The sequence below is a fragment of the Pongo abelii genome, chromosome 7 (genome assembly GCF_028885655.2).
Source record: "Pongo abelii isolate AG06213 chromosome 7, NHGRI_mPonAbe1-v2.0_pri, whole genome shotgun sequence".
Taxonomy (NCBI): Eukaryota; Metazoa; Chordata; class Mammalia; order Primates; family Hominidae; genus Pongo; species Pongo abelii.
The window spans coordinates 20,637,801-20,663,543 of NC_071992.2; the positions used below are offsets into that span (position 1 = coordinate 20,637,801).

The 25,743-nt window shown below is 40.3% G+C and overlaps 1 protein-coding gene across 9 annotated transcripts in view; it reads right to left on the reverse strand.

Annotated features, from left to right (window-relative positions):
- Positions 1 to 25,743, reverse strand: part of PSD3 (pleckstrin and Sec7 domain containing 3) — a 727,754-nt gene that overhangs the window by 308,181 nt on the left and 393,830 nt on the right. The gene's annotated exons all lie outside the window — the stretch shown is intronic.

Consider the following 25,743-nt stretch of genomic DNA (forward strand, 5'->3'; position numbering starts at 1 on the left):
AAGGAACAACTGGTACCAGCCACTGCAAAAATATCCCAAATTTTAAAGACCATCGAGGCTAAGAAGAAACTGCATCAATTAACGAGCAAAATAACCAGCTAACATCATAATGACAGGATCAAATTCACACATAACAATATTAACCTTAAATGTAAATGGGCTAAATGCTCCAATTAAAAGACACAGACTGGCAAATTGGATAGAGAGTCAAGACCCATCAGTGTGCTGCATTCAGGAAACCCATCTCACGTGCAGAGACACACATAGGCTCAAAATAAAGGGATGGAGGAAGATCTACCAAGCAAATGGAAAACAAAAAAAGGCAGAGGTTGCAATCCTAGTCTCTGATAAAACAGACTTTAAACGAACAAAGATCAAAAGAGACAAAGAAGGCCACTACATAATGGCAAAGGGATCAATTCAACAAGAAGAGCTAACTATCCTAAATATATATGCACCCAATACAGGAGCACTCAGATTCATAAAGCAAGTCCTTAGAGACCTACAAAGAGACTTAGACTCCCACACAATAATAATGGGAGACTTTAACGCCCCACTGTCAACATTAGACAGATCAACGAGACAGAAAGTTAACAAGGTATCCAGGAATTGAACTCAGCTCTGCACCAAACGGACCTAATAGACATCTACAGAACTCTACACCCCAAATCAACAGAATATACATTCTTTTCAGCACCACACCACACCTATTCCAAAATTGACCACATACTTGGAAGTAAAGCTCTCCTCAGCAAATGTAAAAGAACAGAAATTATAACAAACTGTCTCTCAGACCACAGTGCAATCAAACTAGAACTCAGGATTAAGAAACTCACTCAAAACCGCTCAACTACATGGAAACTGAACAACCTGCTCCTGAATGACTACTGGGTACATAACGAAGTGAAGGCAGAAATAAAGATGTTCTTTGAAATCAACGAGAACAAAGACACAACATACCAGAATCTCTGGGACACATACAAAGCAGTATGTAGAGGGAAATTTATAGCACTAAATGCCCACAAGAGAAAGCAGGAAAGATCTAAAATTGACACCCTAACATCATAATTAAAAGAACTAGAGAAGCAAGAGCAAACACATTCAAAAGCTAGCAGAAGGCAAGAAATAACTAAGATCAGAGCAGAACTGAAGGAAATAGAGACACAAAAAACCCTTCAAAAAAATCAATGAATCCAGGAGCTGGTTTTTTGAAAAGATCAACAAAATTGATAGACCGCTAGCAAGACTAATAAAGAAGAAAAGATAGAAGAATCAAATAGACGCAATAAAAAATGATAAAGGGGATATCGCCACCGTTCTCACAGAAATACAAACTACCATCAGAGAATACTATAAACACCTCTATGCAAATAAACTAGAAAATCTAGAAGAAATGGATAAATTCCTCAACACATACACCCTCCCAAGACTAAACCAGGAAGAAGTTGAATCTCTGAATAGACCAATAACAGGATCTGAAATTGAGGCAATAAGCAATAGCTTACCAACCAAAAAAAGGCCAGGACCAGATGGATTCACAGCCGAATTCTACCAGAGGTACAAGGAAGAGCTGGTACCATTCCTTCTGAAACTATTCCAATCAATAGAAAAAGAGGGAATCCTCCCTAACTCATTTTATGAGGCCAGCATCATCCTGATACCAAAGCCTGGCAGAGACACAACAACAAAAGAGAATTTTAGACCAATATCCCTGATGAACATCGATGCAAAAATCCTCAATAAAATACTGGCAAACCAAATCCAGCAGCACATCAAAAAGCTTATCCACCATGCTCAAGTGGGCTTCATCCCTGGGATGCAAGACTGGTTCAACATATGAAAATCAATAAACGTAATCCAGCATATAAACAGAACCAATGACAAAAACCATATGATTATCTCAATAGATGCAGAAAAGGCCTTTGACAAAATTCAACAACCCTTCATGCTAAAAACTCTCAATAAATTAGGTATTGATGGGACGTTTCTCAAAATAATAAGAGCTATCTATGACAAACCCACAGCCAATATCAAACTGAATGGGCAAAAACTGGAAGCATTCCCTTTGAAAACTGGCACAAGACAGGGATGCCCTCTCTCACCACTTCTATTCAACATAGTGTTGGAAGTTCTGGCCAGGGCAATCAGGCAGGAGAAGGAAATAAAGGGTATTCAATTAGGAAAAGAGGAAGTCAAATTGTCCCTGTTTGCAGATGACATGATTGTATATCTAGAAAACCCCATCGTCTCAGCCCACCATCTCCTTAAGCTGATAAGCAACTCAGCAAAGTCTCAGGATACAAAATCAATGTGCAAAAATCACAAGCATTCTTACACACCAATAACAGAGAAACAGAGAGCCAAATCATGAGTGAACTCCCATTCACAATTGCTTCAAAGAGAATAAAATACTTACGAATCCAACTTACAAGGGATGCGAAGGAACTCTTCAAGGAGAACTACAAACCATTGCTCAATGAAATAAAAGAGGATACAAACAAATGGAAGAACATTCCATGCTCATGGGTAGGAAGAATCAATATCGTGAAAATGGCCATACTGCCCAAGGTAATTTATAGATTCAATGCCATCCCCATCAAGCTACCAATGACTTTCTTCACAGAATTGGAAAAAACTACTTTAAAGTTCATATGGAACCAAAAAAGAGCCTGCATCGCCAAGTCAATCCTAAGCCAAAAGAACAAAGCTGGAGGCATCATGCTACCTGACTTCAAACTATACTACAAGGCTACAGTAACCAAAACAGCATGGTACTGGTACCAAAACAGAGATATAGACCAATGGAACAGAACAGAGCCCTCAGAAATAATGCCACATATCTACAACCATCTGATCTTTGACAAACCTGACAAAAACAAGAATTGGGGAAACAATTCCCTATTTAATAAATGGTGCTGGGAAAACTGGCTGGCCATATGCAGAAAGCTAAAACTGGACCCCTTCCTTACACCTTATACAAAAATTAATTCAAGATGGATTAAAGACTTAAATGTTAGACCTAAAACCATAAAAACCCTAGAAGAAAACCTGGGCAATACCATTCAGGACACAGGCATGGGCAAGGACTTCATGTCTAAAACACCAAAAGCAATGGCAACAAAAGCCAAAATTGACAATGGGATCTAATTAAACTAAAGAGCTTCTGCACAGCAAAAGAAACTACCATCAGAGTGAACAGGAAACCTACAGAATGGGAGAAAATTTTTGCAATCTACTTATCTGACAAAGGGCTAATATCCAGAATCTACAATGAACTCAAACAAATTTACAAGAAAAAAACAAACAACCCCATCAAAAAGTGGGTGAAGGATATGAACAGACACTTCTCAAAAGAAGACATTTATGCAGCCAAAAGACACATGAAAAAATGCTCACCATCACTGGCCATCAGAGAAATGCAAATCAAAACCACAACGAGATATCATCTCACACCAGTTAGAATGGCAATCATTAAAAAGTCAGGAAACAACAGGTGCTGGAGAGGATGTGGAGAAATAGGAACACTTTTACACTGTTGGTGGGACTGTAAACTAGTTCAACCCTTGTGGGAGTCAGTGTGGTGATTCCTCAGGGATCTAGAACTACAAATAGCATTTGACCCAGCCATTCCATTACTGGGTATATACCCAAAGGACTATAAATCATGCTGCTATAAAGACACATGCACACGTATGTTTATTGCGGCACTATTCACAATAGCAAAGACTTGGAAGCAACCCAAATGTCCAACAATGATAGAATGGATTAAGAAAATGTGGCACATATACACCATGGAATACTATGCAACCATAAAAAAGGATGAGTTCATGTCCTTTGTAGGGACATTGATGAAGCTGGAAACCATTATTCTCAGCAAACTATCGCAAGGACAAAAAAACGAACACCACATGTTCTCACTCATAAGTGGGAATTGAACAATGAGAACACATGGACACAGGAAGGGGAACATCACACACCGGGGCCTGTTATGGGGTGGGGGGAGGTGGGAGGAATAGCATTAGGAGGTATATCTAATGTTAAATGACGAGTTAATGGGTGCAGCACACCAACATGGCACATGTATACATATGTAACTAACCTGCACGTTGTGCACATGTACCCTAAAACTTAAAGTATAATTTAAAAAAAGGTATTTAAGACTTTAATGGTTTCTGCTTCCCAGAATTCTTGATTTTACAAAATAGAAATAGAAAAATTAAATTCTACGCAATTCCCAGAATAAATCCAGGGGCCATCTATCACTGGCTAAGGCATAGACTTTATTATCTATGGTAAATGCTACGAAGAAATGTGTAATGTTTGGGGGAAGCAGTGAATAAAAACAGAGACCAAGATGGCTTTGTTCAATACCCGACTGCAATATAGATAACTAGAAGAGTCAAGTTAAAACCCTAGGCACAGTATCAATAATACACAGTACTTCAGCCAGTGTGCCAGGGCATACACGAGTCCAGCACCACCCTTTCAGTCAAGTATTTGAACAAAGAAGAAGACAAGGATTGCCCTTTTTCCATAAGTCCCCCCAAAACAGTATTCTATGAAACCCTAGTGTGCTCTAGGCTCTGAAAAAGCAAAACTATAAAAAAATACACACATACAATGTTTTAACTTTCCAGCATTTCTCAGATTTATTTGACTATGAATCATTTTGTACCTAAACAGAATTTGAAAAACCCTGCCTTTCTGCAATACTACAATATACTAGTGCAGTCCCTCAAACTTATGTGTGTATTAGAACTACATGGGAAATTGTTAGAAGCAACTTTTCCAGTCCCATCTCAGACCTAAAGTTTGAGGACCCAAAAGTTAGTTATATTTCAAAAAGCATCCTAAGTTCTAAACAAATTTAGAAAACTACTGCACCAGTAGGTTTTTAGAGTTGTCAGTTGTGAAGACCACCAGACTCTCTCCAAATTCAGTGTCTGTAAGAGTCACCTGGGAAGCTTGTTAAAAATGCACATTGCCAGGTACCACCCCCCAAGAGTCAGATTCACAGGTTCTGGGGTGCAACCCAGTTTGAGAATCACAAATGGTCTAACTAGGAGTTCAGTGTCCACTGGCTATAAGCATCCTCACCGTAACTATCTTGTATTTTATTAGAGGATAAATAACAATTAGGGATATAAGTGTTGAGGGGAAGAGAATCCTGTTCATTGGTACAAATTAACTCAGAGGGTTTCAATATTTTGAAGGAAGATGATTTCTTCTTTTTCCAGTTCCAGTTCAAAGGAGAGGATGATTTAAGAAATTATGATTCATACTTTGAACGTTACTGTTTTAACTGATCAATATTTTCAATGGACTGAAAACAACCTGTGCAAATCTGATCTCTTCCCTAACCTCCACATGCAACTCATAGCTGGCTTTAAAAGCATTAGCAGAATCAGCAAATCCCACAGGGATCTATGTAGTCGATTCACAGTCTCTTCATTTGATCAGAATCAAGTTCTTCCATATTTCCCCCTACAGCAAAAAGTTCCTGGGATGGTTAATTTTATGTGTCAACTTGACTGGGCCACAGGATATCTAGACACCCGGTTAAACATTGTTTCTAGGTGTGTTTGTGAGGGTGCTTCTAGAAGAGATGAGCATTTGAGTGGTGGACTGAGTAAAGCGGATGGCCCTCCCCAATGTAGGTGGGTATCATCCAAAGCCTAAGGGCCTAAATGAACAAAAGGGTAGAAAAAGTTTGAATTCAATCTCTTCCTGACTGCTAAACTGGGACATTGCTCTTTTCTGCCCTCAGAACTCCTGGTTCTCAGGCCTTCATACTCAGACTACCATCTATATTATCAGCTCTCCGTCGCTGAGGCCTTCCAACAACACCAGAGGCTTCCCTGGGTCTCCAGCTTGCAGATGTCCGATGGTGGGACTTCTTGGCCTCTGTAATCACGTGAACCAATTCCCTATAATGAATCTCATGATAGATAGATAGCTCCTATTGATTCAATTTCTCTGGAGAATCCTATTACAATTACACTACTCTCTACACGAACTGGACCCAAAGAGAATTGTATCAGTAGCAATTTCCCTTCTAACTTGCCAAGTCCAGCTTCCTATATGGCTCATCCAATAGCACATCTTATTACTTTATTATTACCTTATATTCCCTGTGATGTAAATAAGATTATTCCTCAAGATCTTTTGTACCTTTCCCTTGAGAATATAAATTGAAATGTTACCATCAAAGAAGGAAAGAGTCATATTACCTACAGTCGATTTTGGAACATCTACTGTGTTATCTTTGAAGTTTGAAGAACGCATGTCAGCCTCCATAAGTTTGGCAAAGGCCCTTTGGAAATGTTTGAAGGTTTTGTTTTTGATTTTTAAAAATCTAATTATGGCTATACACACCGAGGATCAACTTTCATTTTGTACTCAACACTGAGATGAATATTTCTAAAGCCAGAGGCAGTGCACTTTCTACCTTTCAAATGTACTGTAAGTTCTGGGCCTTAAGTGCTATAATATAATTAGTAACAGCTCATACCAAAGTGATATCAATGGTATGATAATAGTATCAGCTCATACCAAAGTGATATGAATGGTATAATAATAATATCAGCTCATGCCAAAGTGATATGAATGGTATGATGGTTCTGACATTGTTTTGTACCAATATTAATGTCACAGTTAAGAGCAGCAGCTTAAGAGGAAAACAAAGTTCTCTCACTGATATCAGTTACCAAGCATGCATCCACACCTCCTGCTGGGCACCATATGAATAAAGAGCAAAATACAGCTCCACATACCAAGAACTTCATAGTCTAGGGAGTGAAGACAAACTCTGCACAGATAACTATAAGCAAGACAGAAACAACAGAGCAACTAGTGCTTCAATGGGAAAAGGGTATATCATACACAACCCTGAACCAATACATGGCATTTACCAGGTGGAGGGAAAGGAAAGTTTTCCCAGCACCAGGGATAGGTCACACAAGACACAGACATGTAAGACTACACGGCTTGTCCAAAGCAGTGCAAGAGCCAATGTCACTAGACTACAGGATGCGAAGATGGGGCAGTCAGAGAGGGGCGTGGAATGCTTAGGCAAGGGAGGTAGGAAAAGACTTTAAGTGGGTAAGAAAAATGGCCAGATTTAAGAGTGATAACTAGGTGGTATTATGGAAGGTGACTGGATTAAATAGATAGATTAAATGAATTGGAATTTATAAAGTGCTTAAAACAGTATCTGGCAAGTAAGTGCTATGAGAGTGTTTTTTAAGAGGGTGAGACTGAAGATGGGGGTGGGTCCAGTTAGTAGACTCCTGCAAGGATCGAGGTGACATATGAGAAGGACTCCATGTAAAGTAATCAATACAGAGTGGATGGAGCAGGATTGTGAGTAAAAAAGTAAAACTGGTTGAATGTGAGGCCAATTATATATGAGAGATGAAGAAGAGCGAGGACTCAAGGTAGACTTCAAGGTTTCTGACTTGAACACCTTGGTGAATCACAGTGCCTTTAGCCAACCTTTAACCAACGCAAAGATAAGCCAGACTTTTAGGAAGGAGGCAGATTAAAAAAAAAAAAAAAAAAAAAAAGCTAAATCTACTATTTCTTATACTTAAATCATTTGGGTCTCATAAAGTCCCTGTAAGGTAGATAATTTATTATTATTTATTTTTACAAAAAAATGACTGAGGTTAACGAGCTATTCCCTGAATTGCATAATTAAAAGTTGCAGGCAGCAGAGCTACAAGCTACATTCTCTGGCTCCCTGGCTCATGGTTATTTCCATGCCACAGATTTGCCAAAGGAAACATATCATCCTCATACTCCAGCTTTCTTCTTTTTCTCCTAAGCCAACTATAGAAAGCAGCCAAAAATCCATCCACAAAACGACTTTAGTTTTATAGTTGCTGGTTCTTCCATTGAAGGCTTTGTTGTACCTCCTTATTAGTAATGGGAAACGCCCACTAACATTCAAGACTCAAGTTCATTCATACATTACAGCAACAACCAAGTGACCACATTCAAGCTTCAATACAAGAAAGCTATCTTACTCACAATTTTTTTTTTTTTAATTCTCTTGACAAAAGGTATTTTTTACAATGAAAAGTCAAACTATTGGCCAGGCATGGTGGCTCACGCCTGTAATCCCAGCACCCTGGGAGGCCAAGGCAGGCAGACTGCTCGAGCCCAGGAGTTCAAGACCAGCCTGGGCAACATGGTGGACTCCCATCTCTACCAATCAATCAATCAATACAAAAAAATACAAAAGTTAGCTGGGGCTGGGCATGGTGACTCATGCCTGAAATCCCAGCATTTTGGGAGGCTGAGGCAGGCAGATCACATTTGGCCAGAAGTTTGAGATCAGCCTGACCAACATGGCGAAACCCTGTCTCTACTATAAACAAACAAAAAACTGGGCATCGGGGCACATACCTGTAATCCCAGCACTTTGGGAGGCTGAGGCAGGCAGATCACACGAGGCCAGGAGTTCAAGATCATGCTGGCCAACAGGGTGAAACCCTGTCTTTACTAAAAATAAAAATATAAAATTCAGTTACTAAGAGGCTGAGGTGGGAGGTTGGCTTGAGCCTGGGAGGCAGAGGTTGCAGTGAACTGAGGTTGCTGCTACTGCACTCCAGCCTGGGTGACAGAGTGAGACTCCATTAAAAAAAAATACTGAAAATTTAAAAATTAGCTGGGCATGGTGGCATGTGCCTATGGTCTCAGCTACTAACAAGGCTGAGACATGTGGATCAAATGAAGGTACAGGCTGTAGTAAGCTGTGATCATGCCACTGTACAGCCTGGGCAACAGTGAGAGAGACCCTGTCTCGAAGGAAATTTTTTTAAAAAGGGGCAAATTATCTAATATTTAGAATTTGAAAAGTAGGTTCTCTATACCATAGAAAAACTAAAAACTCATTTAAAAAAAACACACAAGGGAGAAAGTTTTAAGGTTATCTAGTAACCCAAGAATCTTAAGATACACCCAAATTCTTCCATAGTTCCCCAGCAACTAGAATGGATGTCATTCCCTTTACCAAAACCTTCTAGTGCCTATAGAATCCCGTCCATCAACGCCCTAGCATGGTGTTCCAGATTTGCTGCGTTTGGCTGACCAAGTCTTGAGCCTCGTTTCCCACTAAATTTTTCCCTGGTACACTATGTGGTCTTTGGCTCATATTATTGTTTCCTTAGCTTCAGGTGTCCTCTCCCTTCTAGTACACACAAATCTCCTCCTGCAAGGCTCAAATCAGATGCCTCCATGAAGCCTACGGAAACCCTTGACTGACATGACTTCACAATCATGCAGCACTTTTGTTAAGCCTCTAATAGGGCACTTCTTTAACTGTCTTGAAATAAAATACATGAGATGAATTAAAGGATACTCTACCGTTTGAGAGAATTTTTATTGCAACTTTGTAAAAAGACATTTTTAAAAGACAACCATTTCGCAGGGCCAGATGGTAAAAAAAAAACAAATAAAAAAAATAATAATCACAACCATACCTTCTTCCCCAAAAAGCTCTGAAGATATCAAATCTTAGTAACTTTATTTTATTTTATTTTATTGAGATGGAGTCTTGCTTTGTCAACCAGCCTGGAGTGCAGTGGTACAATCTCAGCTCACTGTAACCTCTGCTTCCTGGGTTCAAGCAATTCTCCTGTGTCAGCCTCCCGAGTAGCTGGGACTACAGGCATGTGCCACAACTCCCGGCGAATTACTGAATTTTTAATAGAGACAAGGTTTTACCATGTTGGTCAGGCTGGTCTCGAACTCCTGTCCTCAAGTGATCCACCCGCCTTGGTCTCCCAAAGTGCTGGGATTATAGTTGTTGAGCCACTGCACCCAGCCAGTAATTTTCTACTGAATCAAACAGGCCTCCAGATCCCATTGAGTCCTCAAGCCCCAAGGACCTTGCTACATTGAAGCCTTTAGGTCCCACAAGTGCTATTGCTGAAATGCGCTCAAGTTATATTTGGTGTTCCCAATTAAACTCCAATAGACCACACCTAAACCAGACTCATTGTGGGTGACTCTTGCCTTACAACAAGTTTTATACACCAAAACTTCTGGGCATCTCTTTTAGTCATTTCCCAGGAGGACACAGAACACAGGCATAATGCAACTTGTTTAAAAGAACAACAGAAATTATCTTCTGTCATTCAAAGCAGAGGAACAGCTATCAGGTATCAAAGTACACTTTGGTTATCCAATCAATCACTTTCATTTGCTGGCTTTTGGGCAAACTTTTTTTAAAAATGAGTTACCTAAAGAACAACATGGTCGCGAAAGGAGATAAAGACTGCAGCATAACCCAAACTCCACCCCTTCGGAAGGCGTAGCTGTCCTTTGGCTGCACTGCTCCCACTGCAGTGTAGGCATGGAGGTATCTGCTTCCCGTTTCAGGGTTCTCTAATCACAGACTGGATTCTTTCAATCTAAACCATCTCTGAGAACAGAGCATCTTGGGGAAAGGCCAATACCATTTTCAGCTATGGAAAATATCTACAAGAGCCATTTATTGGGGAAGGAGCTTCCCTGAAACCATTCATTCTAGGTGGCAACATTGTTAAGGGCAGAGAATAATGGACTGCCAGTCCAGAAAGCGAGGTGGAGGCAAAACAACTCAGAGGTTAAATACAAGGACTGTGACGCTGACCACCTTGGTTCAAATCCTGACTCTGACATTTGCTAGCTGTGTGAAGTCAGTCAAGTTACTTGAATTCTGTGCCTCAGTTTGCCCATCTATAAAATGGGGTAGGAGTGCACCTGACTAAGTGCATAAAATAGGGCAGCTACTATTAATCTGGCTCTGAAGCTAAATGCCTGCATGACCTCAAGCAAGTCACTTAACATCTCAGCTTCCTCCTCTGTAAAGTGAAAGTATTAAATATACACCCTTCTGCAGCTCTAGAATGGCTCTAAACTTAAGTATAGTACTATATAACTCAATGTGCCAGGTTAGCAGTCTCAACTTGCTTAATTTTATTAGTCATATAATAATTTCACATAAAATCAGTTTGATCACCGTATCTTTAGTTCCAGTTCTCCAAGGTCAGCCTCAGTCCAACATGACATCAGGCCAGATGCCGTGGCTCACGCCTATAATCCCAGCACTTTGGGAAGCCGAGGCAGGCAGATCACCCGAGGTCCGGAGTTTGAGACCAGCCTGGCCAACATGGTGAAACCCCATCTCTACTGAAAATACAAAAATTAGCCAGGCGTGGTGGCGGGTGCCTATAGTCCCAGCTAGTCAGGAGGCTGAGGAAGGAGAATTGCTTGAACCTGGGAGGCGGAAGTTGCAGTAAGCCAAGATCGCACCATTGCACTCCAGCCTAGGCAACAAAGTGAGACTCCATCTCAAAAAATAAATAAATGAAATAAAATAAACAAACACGACATCAAACAGGTTCCCTCATGAAGACATATTGCAAATAAATAAGCTATAAAAAATAGCCAAAAATGTATTTGTTCTTGCTATTCATATTCAGTTCTGAGTTCAGCGTGTAATTTATAGTAACAGAATTAATTTAACAAAATAACAGAAAAAGTATGGGAAGAAAGGTAAGCTTACTGTAACTTGAGAAAAGTTGAAACGGTGTCTTTGTATTCACTTCTGAAAACATTTTCATAAACTGGAACCATCCAGGCTCACAAAAGCAAAAACCTTCCTTTCTGTTGCCAAGAAAATAGCACCAAACACTTTTACGTACATTCCTGTGTTTTCCTCCTACTGCCTTTTTCACTCTAGCTGTTGAAATATGGTCTTTATTATACGTAGAGTTCTCATACTTTATGAGCCAGCCTGCCATTTTAGATTCTGTAAAAGTCCAGTGGATGTATTACTGCAACCCTAAAGAGTAAGGAAATTAAAGGATAAAAGTATAAAGTACAGGGTTATATCTTGCTTCACATCCAAGGTTGCACAGAGGTCATCTATGTATAAAACTGCTTTTTTTTCAAATTCCTCAAAACTGTGCACAACTCCAGGAAACAGAAGGCAGGCTTTCCCTTCAGTTCTGCATAGATTCACACCAGGATAAAACTCAAACGTTTTGGGCACAGGCTTATTGTCCATACTCCTTTCAACTCCAACTTCCCTATGCCACTACTTCTGCCAGTCAGTACAGCTCACTGTGGTTGCTCAAGTTCACCAATAACATGTCAAGCATTATCCTCCAACACCCTTTTAACTGTTAACTTAGGAAACACTGAGTTACTACTGTGTGTCAGACACAATGGTCAACATATTAGTCCATTCTCACAGTGCTCATAAAGACACATGCAAGACTGGGCAATTTATAAAGCAAAGCCGTTTAGTGGGCTCACACTTCCAGATGGCTGGAGAGGCCTCACCCTCATGGTGGAAGGCAGAGGAGGAGCAAAGGCATGTCTTACATGGTGGCAGGCAAAAGAGCGGGTGCAGGGGAACTGCCCTTTATAAAACTATCAGACCTGGTGAGACCTATTCATTATCACTAGAACAGCACCGCTCCCATGATTCAATTACCTCCCACAGGGTGCCTCCCATGACACATGGGGATTATGGGAACTACAATTCAAGATGAGATTTGGGTGGGGACACAGCCAAATCATATCAGTAAACAAGGCAGATATGCTCTCTGGCATGGCAGTTTGAGGATAGAATTGAGCAGCCATGAGCGATGATTTTTAAAAAGCAACTATGTTAAAGATTAAAGTGCTATTTTTAAAGATTTAAAATGTTACTTTAAAGGAGCAATGCAATAGAACACATACCCTAGTCTAAGGACATCAGCCTTCCTGGAGAAAGTGACAGTGAAACTGACACTGAGGACCAGGAGCAGGAAAGCCCCAGGCAAGAGAACAACACATATTTTAAAAAGCAAGAGACGTTCACTCAGGTTGAAGCTTATGGGATGGAGGTGAGACAGTGTGAAGAACACAGAGCAGGCAGAAGATGAAGCTGGAGGTGGGCAGCTGCTTCATTATGAAGGCTCACATTGACAGCACCATCAAAACACTTTTCCGTTTGCTTGAGGTCCATCTTGCAATTTCCCATAATAGGCGAGTACCATTTATTAGAAAATAATCAGATTACTAAATATGTGACTTGCCATCTTAGCAGGTATAATACATTCACGCATTTTAACAGGGACTTTGTAGAGGCAATGCTTTGACCAGAAAGACTGATAAATGACTGAAATTTTCAGGCTCCAAGACAAGCCAGTGGAGAAACTTTTTGGGGTTAAAATGAGTTTTCCACTAGTTTCATTTCCTGTATTTGCTGTCTAAGTTACCAGAGCACTCCAGTTATCTAGTCAGAATAATTATCACTAAAAAAATACAACAGTGTAAGACATGCACTACATGCCATTACAATTATTATCCTCATTCTAAAACATCTAGCACAATAAACTGAGAAAAAGAAAAAATAGAAAAAGGTAGAAATAAAATAATTACTTGCATATGTTATAACCATTTACATGTAAAGCACAAAAATATTGAGAAAAAAATTACAACTAGTAAGGTAGTCAGTTACAAAAATATAAAAACAATAGCTTTAACAAATCGTGAGGGACAGTTAGAAAACGTAACTGAAAAAAATTCTACCCAGAATAAGACTTATAAAGTAGCTAGGAAAAGCAAACTAAAATAAGGAAAGTTCAAAATTTTGCTGAGAGACGTGAATTACAACTAAATAAATATATGCTCCTGCAATAAACATTGTAAAGATATTTCTCTCACTAATCCCTCTAAAATGTAATCCAATTCAAGGAGCACATGAAAGATAAGAATGTAGAGAACTTGAAGAAAATATATTTGAATGTATAATTTCCTCATAGAGAAGGTATTTCTAACCTACAAATTATCAGAAATCATGATTTAACTGATAGCCTTGATTACATGGCAACACCACTAAGCAAAATTAAAATGATAAATGGATAGAAAAACACCCATTATACAAAAGGCCATACTATCATTCAAATGGAAAGGACTTTTGGGTACCCATAAGAGAAAGATTAATACAACAAATCAAAAAATGGGCAAAATACATTGTACTGAGCATTCTAATTACTGTGTCCTTGTGTCTTGGCTAGAGAAGTCAATTCATCCACAGCCCCTGGCAACAGGCCCCAAGAGCCTCAGCTCTCTATGCTGACCTCAGCTGATTGGACCAGGAGTGACTAGCTGATAAAACTGATCCAACAGACTGCTCACCCTAGAAATCTGGGCCGCGGATACCCATGCACTTAGACTATGACTGGGTACGTGAACTGAAAGGTCACATACAGTAGGGGCTGAACTAAGTGGCGTGGCACACCAAAGCCAGGTAGAATGAAGAGTTATATAGGGGAACAAAGACGCCATGAAAAAAAGGGAGAAATCCAGTATGCAAAGCAAAGCAGGAGAGTAGAGACAGCAGAGAGAAGCAGACCCTCCAGTCCTTGTGTCTGGGAGGTCTCACTGTCCCTTGCATCCTGTTCTTGGATATAAACCCGACGCCTGTGACATCCATCCAATACAATTAGTTCAAGTAGGTTTTCAGTCCATTGCAACCAGAGTCTAGACCAAAACAGATGAGAGCAAGCAATTCGTAAAAAAAAGGATAAGGAGATAAGAATTAGACATGTGGAAATAAAGCTCAACCATGTCAAAGACACACAAGTTAAGGTATTCAGATAGCTTTTTCAGCCATTACATTGGTTAAGATAAAAAAGCACTTAGATAAAGGACAGTGAAGTATGCAAAGAAATACAGGCACTCATACATTAAAGGCAAAAGTAGAATCTGATATATATGGTGTAGGTCTGTTAACTCTTAAAATATGCATATCCTAAGAACCAGCAACTATATGTCTAAGCATTCATTTTAAGAAAAGAATCATAAATATACCCAAAAATTACTTAAGGGTATTCACTGCAGTGATAATTATAATAAGACCACAAAAGAAACAAACTTACAACATATCAGTGTTTTTCAGGCATTATTCATCACCTTTATGACTTTTACAAATCCTTACACCTCATGTATTGATTTACTATTATTAAGTCAGGTCATGATTTTTATTTAACTTAGTCTTCCAACAAGTATTTACTGAGTGCCTACTACATTCCAGGAACTTTTCTAGATTCAGGAGTGACCAAAACAAGAAAAAATCCCTGCCCTCGTGGAACTTACATTTTAGAGGACAGAGAGGTGATAAGTAAAATACGTAGTATGTTGGTAATACAGCCAAGGGGCCGTGGGGAAGCAGGCAAGGAGAATACGAAACCTTGAGAGGAAAAGAGTTATAATTTTAGAAAAGGCAGCCAGGTAAGTGCCCAACAGAAGAGAATCATTAAAAATGTGAAGTGGGAGAGCAGGGCTCTGGGGATGAACACTTCAAGGAGAAAGAAAAGGAAAGGCAAAGGCCCCGAGGTGGAAGCACGCCCGGCGTGCTCAGAAGCAGGCAAAGAGGCCAATGCAACTGAAGCAGAGTGAGCAAGAAGAGTGGGAGAAGATGAGGCCACAGAGCAGTGTATGCGGTGTAGATGGGGGGCGGATCGTGGAGGGACTTGTAGCCCTGGCTTTGACTCTGAGATAAGTCAACAAAATGAGAAAAGACTAAAGCAGGGTGTTAGTTGCAAAGATATGGGAATAAACTGTGCTCACTTGGATCACTTGAATGAGAGTAGCATTCAGAGTGGTAACACAGTTGAGATATGAATGTATTTTGAAGGTAGAGCTGACCAAATTGCTGACATGCTGAATACTGGAGACCTAGTGAAATCACCTGAGTGAGATGCTGAAAAGATGCTGGAGACTCCCGCATTTAATGGGCTTTCAAAGTAACCATAACCCTGAACTCACGTTTGATGCAGTAGTTAGAATTTCAAATACACATAGAATAAAAATATAATTATTAAAAATCAAACATGCTCAGTTGTTCCCTACAATTACCTCAAATATCATCAATGGTTTCTGCAACATACTTTCGGAATCAGTTATTTTAAATAAACCAGATACCTTTATACAATAGAATACCAAAAGGACATTAACTTATGTGGATTTTATTCATCTGTGCACACGCAAACTCAAACACAAACACACAGAGGTTCGGAAATGCATATATTAATACTAAAATGGTAACAATGCTAATTTTTTAATAGTGGACTAATAGATTTATTTGCTTCTTTGTGTTTTTCAGGTTGTTTTCAGTGAATATATACAGTTGTCCCGCCGTATCCCTGAGGGATTAATTCCAGGGCCCTTTCTGGATACCACAATTTATGGACGTTCCAGACCTTTATATAAAATGGTATAGTATTTGCATATAGCCTACACTCATCCTCTGGTATACTTTAAATCATCTCTAGATTACTTATAATACTGAATACAATGCAAATGCTATGACAATAATTGTTTTTCTGCCTTGTTTAGGAAATAATAACGAGAAAAAAAAAAGTCTGTGCATGTTCAGGACAGAGGTAACCACCCTCCCCTGACCCTCCCAATATTTTTGATCCACAGTTGGTTTAACTGGATGTGGAACTCACAGACAGCAAGGGCTGACTGTACTTTGCGTCTAAAAAAAATTCAAGTTTCGTAATTTTTTTTTTTTTAAATACACATGCAGATCTTGCTCAAATCAAGTTGTTTCTGGTTTGATCTGATGGCAAGGCTTTTAACTAAACATGCAGAAGGAGAGAAAGGGACTGGGCTAGGGGCCTACAAGGTAGGAGTGAGGAGATATGGTCAGAAACTAGAAAGTGAATCGTAGATAGCAGTGACAGAGACAGCATATATATTCCCAAAAAGTGGATGGCTTATCACATGCAAAAACTCAAGATCCAGACAGTATAGGATAGACAGCAAATGTGAGACGCTCTTGAACCAGCCATGACCCAGCTCTGGGTCACTCTGTAGACCAGGGGCCAGTTCTCCACTGAGACTTCACTGCTTTGTGGTAAGCAAGTCTTCCTGACACAAGCCAATACTATGACACCATGTATTTATAAACTACTCAAATGCTTCCAAGTAAACGTCACTTAAAATAGGTAAAATAAACATTCATATGCATACACCAAGCTCAAGAGGAGTAGGAGCAATTTCAATAAAAATCAGAGTGGGCTCTAAAAGAACCTAATCATGCTTCTGTTCTCTGTTCTAATAGTGTAATCCTCATAGGTAACTGGGATTAAGTGGAGGTTTTAGGTCAAACCATTTAGTTCTTGATATTTTAATACTAACTGGCAAAAGATGACAAATGTAGATAGTAATTGAAATGAGACTAAAGTCTAAAAGTACTCTAGGCCAGGCATGGTGGCTCTGTCTGTAATCTCAGCACTTTGGGAGGCTGAAACAGGAGAATCACTTGAGCCCAGGAGTTCCAAAACAGCCTGGGCAAGATGGCAAGACCCCATCCCTATACATTTAATTAAAATTTAAACATATTAAAAAAAAATAAAAGCACTAGTCATCTCTGAGATGTTCAAGTAATTCTCTGCTTGAATTAAGAACAAGGATGGCTGTTCACTAATCTCAATCAGACCCATGATTTGTTTGATCTTGAAGATGCCATGTGGTCTATCAGGCGGAAGGCTAGTAGGTAAGGGGAGAGTCACTCTGGGATGAAATGATAGAGGACTGTTGTAAATACCTGTCATGTACAGACACAGCTCTCTAATTTCTCTACTAAAGAGCATAATTATGAAAGGTTTTAAGTTATCTCATTGATCAAATGAATCATATGGCTTAACTCATTAATAATTCATGAAATTATATAATGCCATCTGACACAGCTCACACCTGTATTCACCTTACAATCCTGAGCGGGGCTTTTAATGTCTAAAACAATATTCTGTCAATGACAGTAGCACTTCAGTTCTGATTTCATGGAGAGTGCTGGCTTTATGTGATCAAGAAACATTAAGTACGAAAAATTACCTAAAGGTCAGCAATGCCTCACCATGCTTGGCAAGTGAACAAAACGGGTTCCCATGAAAGGAAATCGTCTGTCCCTCCTTTCTTTGTGTCTTCTGCTTTAAAAAAGCATTTCTGTGCTTCACAAATCTAAATATTATTCAGTAAATGTATCCTGTCCTCTTTAAAAAGAAGTAAATGAAGTTGGGACAACTAAGTATGTGCAAACCAAAGTTCTGTTTTTAAAAATAATGTTCGGGCTGGGCGCGGTGGCTCATGCCTGTAATCCCAGCACTTTGGGAGGCCGAGGCGGGCGGATCATGAGGTCAGGAGATCGAGATCATCCTGGTTCACATGGTGAAACCCTATCTCTACTAAAAATACAAAAAATTAGCCAGGCGTGGTGGCGGGCGCCTGTAGTCCCAGCTACTTCGGGAGGCTGAGGCAGGAGAATGGCGTGAACCCAGGAGGCGGAGCTTGCAGTGAGCCGAGATAGCGCCACTGCACTCCAGCCTGGGTGACAAAGCGAGACTCTGTCTCAAATAAAAAAAAAAATTAATTAATAAAAATAATAGTAATAATAATAATAATAATGTTCAAGAAAAAAGTAAGACTTCAGTGGCTGACAAGCTAGTTAACTGCATTTCAAAAGGTTTTGCCACTAGTTCTTACTTGTTTCTCAATCATCTTAATTGGTCTCTGAATATTCTAAGGCTGAAAAGCTTGTGGAAAAGGCTTATCATACAAATGGGATGACAGACAATTCAAAACCAACTTTAAAACAAGCAGAAGGGAGAGGCCTTTAAAAAGGGAACTAAAGCTCCAAACACCACTACCTGCACTCAGCTGTCTCCCAAACAGCCGGGCTGCTGCAGCTCATCTTACCCAGAAGAGCTGCAAATGCTTCCCAGGATCCTAACTTGAGCACAGACATACCATTTACAAATGTAAATGTGGTGAGTTCATCAGTTTCTGGCATTACCAATACAGAGCATGGACAGAGGAGACATTTCAAGTCCAAATTTTCTCCATCGAACTTTTAGACACAAACTCAGCTGAATGTTTCTGTTTTTATAGGAAAATATTTTCTTTAGCATGAAACAGGATAAACACCAAAAACAGTGGGGCCAAGTTTGCCTTGTAAAAGATCTATTGTCAAAAGGTAAATTTCCCTGGCATCTCTTGCGACATCAGAACACCTCCCATTTGCTTTTCCTCCCACAACTCCTCAGCTCTTTAAAGGTGGAGTCTGTTTGCTGCAGCAAAGCCAAGGGGAATGATGGTTCCGGGCAGGCACAGAGGCGGCCTACTTTAAGGAGAAACACTTCTGCAAACGTAAGCAGGAACCACGTTTACTCACCCAGAGAAAAAAACGTTTCCTCAGAGGGTTTTGCAGCTCCAGTAGTTGTAGAACACACCACTCACCACCAGCATCACCACTGTAAGTCAAGTCAACGCGGAACTCAAGTAAGATCAGAGTTCTCCTCCAAGTATCTTACTCATCACACAAAGCAAGACTTGGGCTTGGCTGTAACTCTCCCATGACACAGGGATGACACAAATTAGCTCCACACTCTGTCTTCCCTGCCTCCCACACAGTCGATGGCAGTGGACTGACAAATGTGGTAGTTACTTAGCAATACTTTGTGGTTATCTCACCCACATCATTCACAGAGACAGACAGTGCCACCCTTCCATAAAAACTTCTCTCCTCCCACAAACTGTTGAATTCTACATAATAAGTTACATTATTACATGGAAGAACAAAATACTGGCTTGTGCTTAGTAGAAAGTAGTCATTCCATGGCCCTTTAAGAATCCTAATGCTGATCCTGTTGTTCTCTAGGTCTTGAGCAAAATCACTCCACAGTAAATCAAAGGAATGTGAATGCCAAGTGAATAAAGCCAGAAGAGCTTAGTGACAACTACCACCCACTTGCAAACGTCCCCCCAACATCATTCTAAGCAGCTAAGCCTCAAGCCCTCAATCACTCTGAGTAATAGGTGGGGAGGTTATGGGGGGTGCATTAAACCAAAATGTCTCAAACACTTGTGATGAACATGTTGGCCTCCCAAAGATGACCTGAAGGGGGTTGGTAGGGTTGGTACAGACATTGTGCTGTCCTTAAATGAACCCTAGTTGGTCTACTCAGGCTGAGAAAAACATTTCAGTGGGATCTATCATGAGCTTTAATTTGTCCCCACTGTCATTAAAAGCATTCAGACAAAAATGATAGTTAGCGTGTACTAAGCACGTTCGATGTTCCAGGTTGGTCTGAGACGTTTACAGGCTTTAACACATTTAATCTTCAAAACAATCCCGCGAAGTAGGTATTATTAGTATGTCCACCTGGCAGATGAGGAAAACAAGGCATAAGTGCTAGGTTTCCCATAACACAGTAGACCAGTGGCAGAGCTGGAATGTGTATCCAGGCAGTCTGACTTCAGAGACCACACCCTGAACTACAGCTTATCCTGCCTCTCTGGGACAGGTCTGTCAGGCCAGTGTGGGATAGCAGATTCGCAGACAGCGGTCAGATTGGAGAGGCACGTGATGATAATATTCTGGAATACAGAATATATAAACGGAATTCTAGTTCCAATTTCACTATTAACGGTGTGACATTGGGCAAGTTGTCTTACTTCCTCAAGATCAGTACATTCATCTGTGTGTGTGTGTGTGTGTGTGTGTCTCGAGATAGATGAATGTACCTTGCCCCTCTAAAATTCTACTACAGTTCACTACACTTCGTAAGGTTATTAGAATATTATGCTCTATTTTAAAAGTACTAAAACAAGAACCTAAGTAGAGGATAGAAAGCAGAAGAAAGTCCCGTGATTTCAGTTGGGTAAAAATCAAGTTTACAACCCAAACCACCTGCTAAGCCTGCAGCTAGCATTGACAACTCAGGCCTAAAGCAGCTAGGTAGTAACCACACTAATTGGATGGCTCAGCAGACCGCTGTGTTTGTTATGGCTGGCTAGTGTGTATGCCAATATTCATGCATGCTCAGGCACTGCATGGAAAAAAAGTCTGTTATGTACTCTTAGGGAGGGCAGCCCACTAAAAAACAGCACCTTGGGAGTGCTGGGGAAGCCAAGAGTGGAGCTCAGCAGCTCCCATTCAGGATCTCACAAAGCAGCTCTACTTTGAAACAGCTGATAAAACTGAAAGTTCTTAGTAATACTTTATTTTTAAGAGTGTCTGCTATTTAAACACACACACACACACACACACACACTGAATTTTAACACTCACTAGCATGGAGAGAGCAGACGGGGCTCTCCAGGTCCCATGTGGAAGAGCAGGCATTGTTTGAAATGGGTAAGAGGCAGGACACCGGTGAATGTGTAGGCTTCTCTGGGCTGTGCCCAGCTAGTATCAACCAGTCATGCCTAGGTGACTCAAGTATAATGAAGATAGCCAAAATTCTTTGAGTTTTCAAGAGACCCTCATCTGGCGCTAACATGAATGAACCATCTTCAGGAAGTCTCTGAAAGACAGGCATAGAAAGATTCTTCTACACCATTCCACCTGGGGGAGAAGCCCTGAACATATGAGGATGACAAAATGAATCTAAACACATTAGCTAGTAAAGGGACCCTAATCCCTTCATTAAAGCCTTTAAAAAAAATTAGACCTTTGATATAAAACTTACTCTATTTCTAAACAGAATACTTCAGACCAGTAGAGAGGTAAGGAAAGAAGAGCTGCCAGAAACCCTGCCCACGTGTCACAGGAGCAGAAAGGCAGTGGATGGCCCTCCTGTGCCGTTTCCAAGGCCAAAAACCCAGTAAGACCTCACCATCTTCCCATGTTAACCAGGATTTCCAAAGTCTTCCAATACCAAGAAGCAAAAAGTACCTACTGCTGGGTCCATAACGAGCCTCGCGTCTGCTGACTGAGGATTACATCAACTAGCATTTGGCCCACAGCCAGAGCAGCTTAGACCAAAGCCACAGCTACCCTATGCGGCATCACTATGTGAATTCCCATAAACCCAAGGGAGCTGAAGACTGCACAGTTCCAAAGTCTACATGCCATTTTACAACCCTTTTGCATTGTAGAGACTACTTAGAAGTAGGACATAAAAATGCTCTCATAAGGGATTTACATGGGAAAAACAATTTTGGTTCTGTTTGAGAGCAATCTGGATAATTTAAGATAAATAGCTCTCACAAAATTGTATGGATTTGGCCGGGCACGGTGGCTCACGCCTGTAATCCCAGCACTCTGGGAGGCCGAGGTGGGCAGATCACGAGGTCAGGAGATCAAGATCACCCTGGCTAACACGGTGAAACCCCGTCTCTACTAAAAATACAGAAAATTAGCTGGGGGTGGTGGTGGGCACCTGTAGTCCCAGCTACTCGGGAGGTTGAGGAAGGAGAATGGCGTGAACCCGGGATGCGGAGCTTGCAGTGAGCCGAGATAGCACCACTGCACTCCAGCCTGGGCAACAGAGCGAGACTCCGTCTAAAAAAAAAAAAAAATTGTATGGCTTTACTAGTATACAGACTATTAATATTCAGTGAAGAAGAGCTCTTCAGCAAAGGTTTTAGACAAATATCTATCAGGGATGAACACACTGATTAAACAAAGCCTCATGCAATGTTAAGGTACGGAAGCCTTCCTCAGAAGTTCCCTCTTGCCAGAACACATGGAACCAGGCATGAACTTTCCTTGAGCAAAAACCCATACATTTTCATATTATTCTTTTATCAAGAGAAATTCATTTTCCATGTTATTTTTTACACAGTCAATATACCACTCAAAAAGGCTGACTTTGCTATAGCTGTTAATAAAAAAATAAAATCATCAGTAGTATTAGAGGAACCCAGTAGCAAGAGTTACTGCTCTAGGTAGACAAGTTCCAGCATGAGGAATTAGAATCACCATGCCTAAACATCTGAGCAAAATTCAAAGAATATTTTAATTTCTCCATTTTCTTCCCTTTCCCTTCGTATAATGAAGTAATATGAGAGGTATTACGAAAACCTCTCCTCCATGGAAAGATACTTCAGAGCACTCTGTATTCTGGGTTTATAGTGCGTTCTCCTCTTCTAACAACAGCTTTGAGATACAATTTCAGTTCTCACCTGACACCCCTGACCCAAGGGCATCAAAAACGGTAAAAAAAAAACAAAACAGAGAAGTAGAAAAGTAATGAGTGTGCCATACTGTTATTTGTTGCTAATCTGGGCTTTGTGATTAAGGGAACGAATATAAAAAGCATGGTAAAACAGAGGTACATTCAAGTACTGATGGTGGTGGTGGTGGTGATGATGACAGCTGACATTTATCGTGCACTTACTGGTTCCAGGTACCATGTCAAGCACTTCACAAGCATTATCTCAATTGATCCTGACAATATCTCCAGGAAGTAGGTTTACAAGACAGACTATTTTTTTTTTTTTTTTTTTACCCAAGGCAATACTGTCAGGAAATGGGCAAGCTGGGCTATGAGGACAAATATCCTGATTTGAAAAAACAAGGTTAACCCTACACAAGGTTCTGCCCATTGGGTTTTGAGTTCTGGTCCTGTAAGACGGATGTCCAGCAGCTGGCTCTATGGGGTTCCAAATTTTAACATAATTATGGGAAGACTCCCATCAATACCCTTTACTCATAACTTACCTATAATTATCTTAGAGCTATATCTCCCCAGGATTAAAAACTACAAGAGTTCTGATCATTAGTCCTCAAATACGAAGGTACCATGGAAAGAAAGAAAATAAAGTTCCCCTTCTCCCTTGGGTCCCCCGAGAAATCTAAAGATGGTGAAATTTTTTACAAATTTATCTTTTCCCTGTTGTATTTCATTAATATATAAATAATTTAAGATAGACACTTATACCTTCCATCAGAAACTTAAAAATTCTAATAATGATTCCTAGGAGATCTAACACCTTTCCTCTTTTTAGTTCAAGGTCTTACATGGAAACAACTTAAAGCAGACTATATCTTGACTAAACATGATCCCGCTCCTGTCTACTATATTTATAGCTCTTATTGTTCTCTACCCTTGAGCCCAAACCACATTAAGAATGAATCACTTCTACTGAAAACACACTGATGCTAAAAAAGAAAAAAAAATCAGAATACAACATAAGGGATTTGTTTTCATTTCCAACCACAACCCCTACTCCACATTAAATAGGATGGATTGCTTTCTCAGGGAAAAATAAGATTATTAGAAAAGTTAGTTAGAAGCACAAAAACCAACGTATAAGGGAGACTGTTCACTTAGCAGGGCTCCTCTGCTATGGAAGATTTTAACCAAGAGGAGAATCGTACAGTCAAATTCCAGAATAAGCTAGTCTGCATAGCATTTACTTTGGGTATAAAGAAAATGACATCACTACAGCGCTGGGATCCGAAACAAGTGTTTCATACAAAGCTGGTTACAATGATCAGTTCATTCCAAATTGGTGGGAAAGGCTTTGCACTAAAATCTGGGAATGTACAGCCATGGATGGCTCAAAAGCGTGTCATGGGGGTTCAAATTGGCCTAGATTTTTAAAAATCTTGTTATGTAAAGAGGATAAAATTTTAACTTGAGGGTAAGTATATTCTAAAGGAAAAACATGAGGTAAAAATATGGTATCTTGTCTGTTAGAATATTGCTTTGAAAGTAAAAAGCATATTTCCTTACTACCACTCTGATTTGAGATTCTGTTACTCCTAGAAGCTGGCAGCATAAATTATAGGTAATTTATGAGTTAAAGCGTATTGATCATAGATATGACTTTGAAGAGGATGGCGAGAGGAACGGCTGTCATCTCAGTAGTAAGCTGAAGAAACCCTGCGTCTCCTGGAGTGGATGGGGTCCCCTGGGCCTTTGGCGGCTGCACCGTCCCACTCATGGTCCTGTCTGCATTCTCAGACTTAGTGACATAAGCAGGGTGGCAACTCCCTCGTCGGTCCTTCAGTCGTCACTTCCAGGTGCATAGCAGGGCATTCAGAAGACAGGTGCGTCCACACTGAGAGTGCTCTGGGGCGGCCCCCACCAACACTGTGGACAGTGTCAGCCACACCCATGAGGGTCGCTGCAGCTCTTTCACTCCCTCTTCTCCCTCCCTGCTGCTCACTGCAGGAGTTTCACAAGCCCACTGCAGCATCAATTAGAAACAGTAGAAGAGGGTGGGTGTGGTGGCTCACACCTGTAATCCCAACACTTTGAGAGGACAAAGCAGGAGGATCATTTGAGGCCAGTCGTTGGAGACCAGCCAGAGCAATGTGGCAAGACCCCAACTCTACAAAAAAAAATTAAAATAAATGGCGGAAGAAGGGAACTCAAACTAGTCACTTAGTCTCAGGGTTTTATGGGAAAGAATACTGAAGTTACTGTTTGGAAGAAAACAAACACATCTAAACGAAATCCTTTATATTTCTTGACCAATAGCACGAATAATTAAATGCATTTGTAATAATCTCCACTCGATACTGTTCGCTTAAGTCAATGGTATGAGACTAGCAAAAGCATTCCATTCTCCGAGAGTGACTAGAGTAGTATTCTTTGTGGAGATGGGATGTATTTTAAACGCTTATCAATTTGACTGCAAAGTTACCCTGTGGAAGCAAAAGAAAGAGAGATAGAAGAAAGATTTGCAGATTCCCTCATGATCAAAAAATATTCTTAATAAGCCATTTAACGCATGTGTTTGACCGTATCAGCAGCAATACAAATATTTTGATTGGGATATCATTACCAAGAAGGGAAAGGTAAATATTTCTCTAGAGAAACAGTGACGTTACCTGCTAAACCTCACTCCAAGGCTCAAGGGCACAAGCAGGTCCTTCAACCTGAATGCCAACATTTAATAGAGGCTGTGGGGCTATGAATGTCCTTGAGGCTTTTGAAGAAAAATCAAATGAAC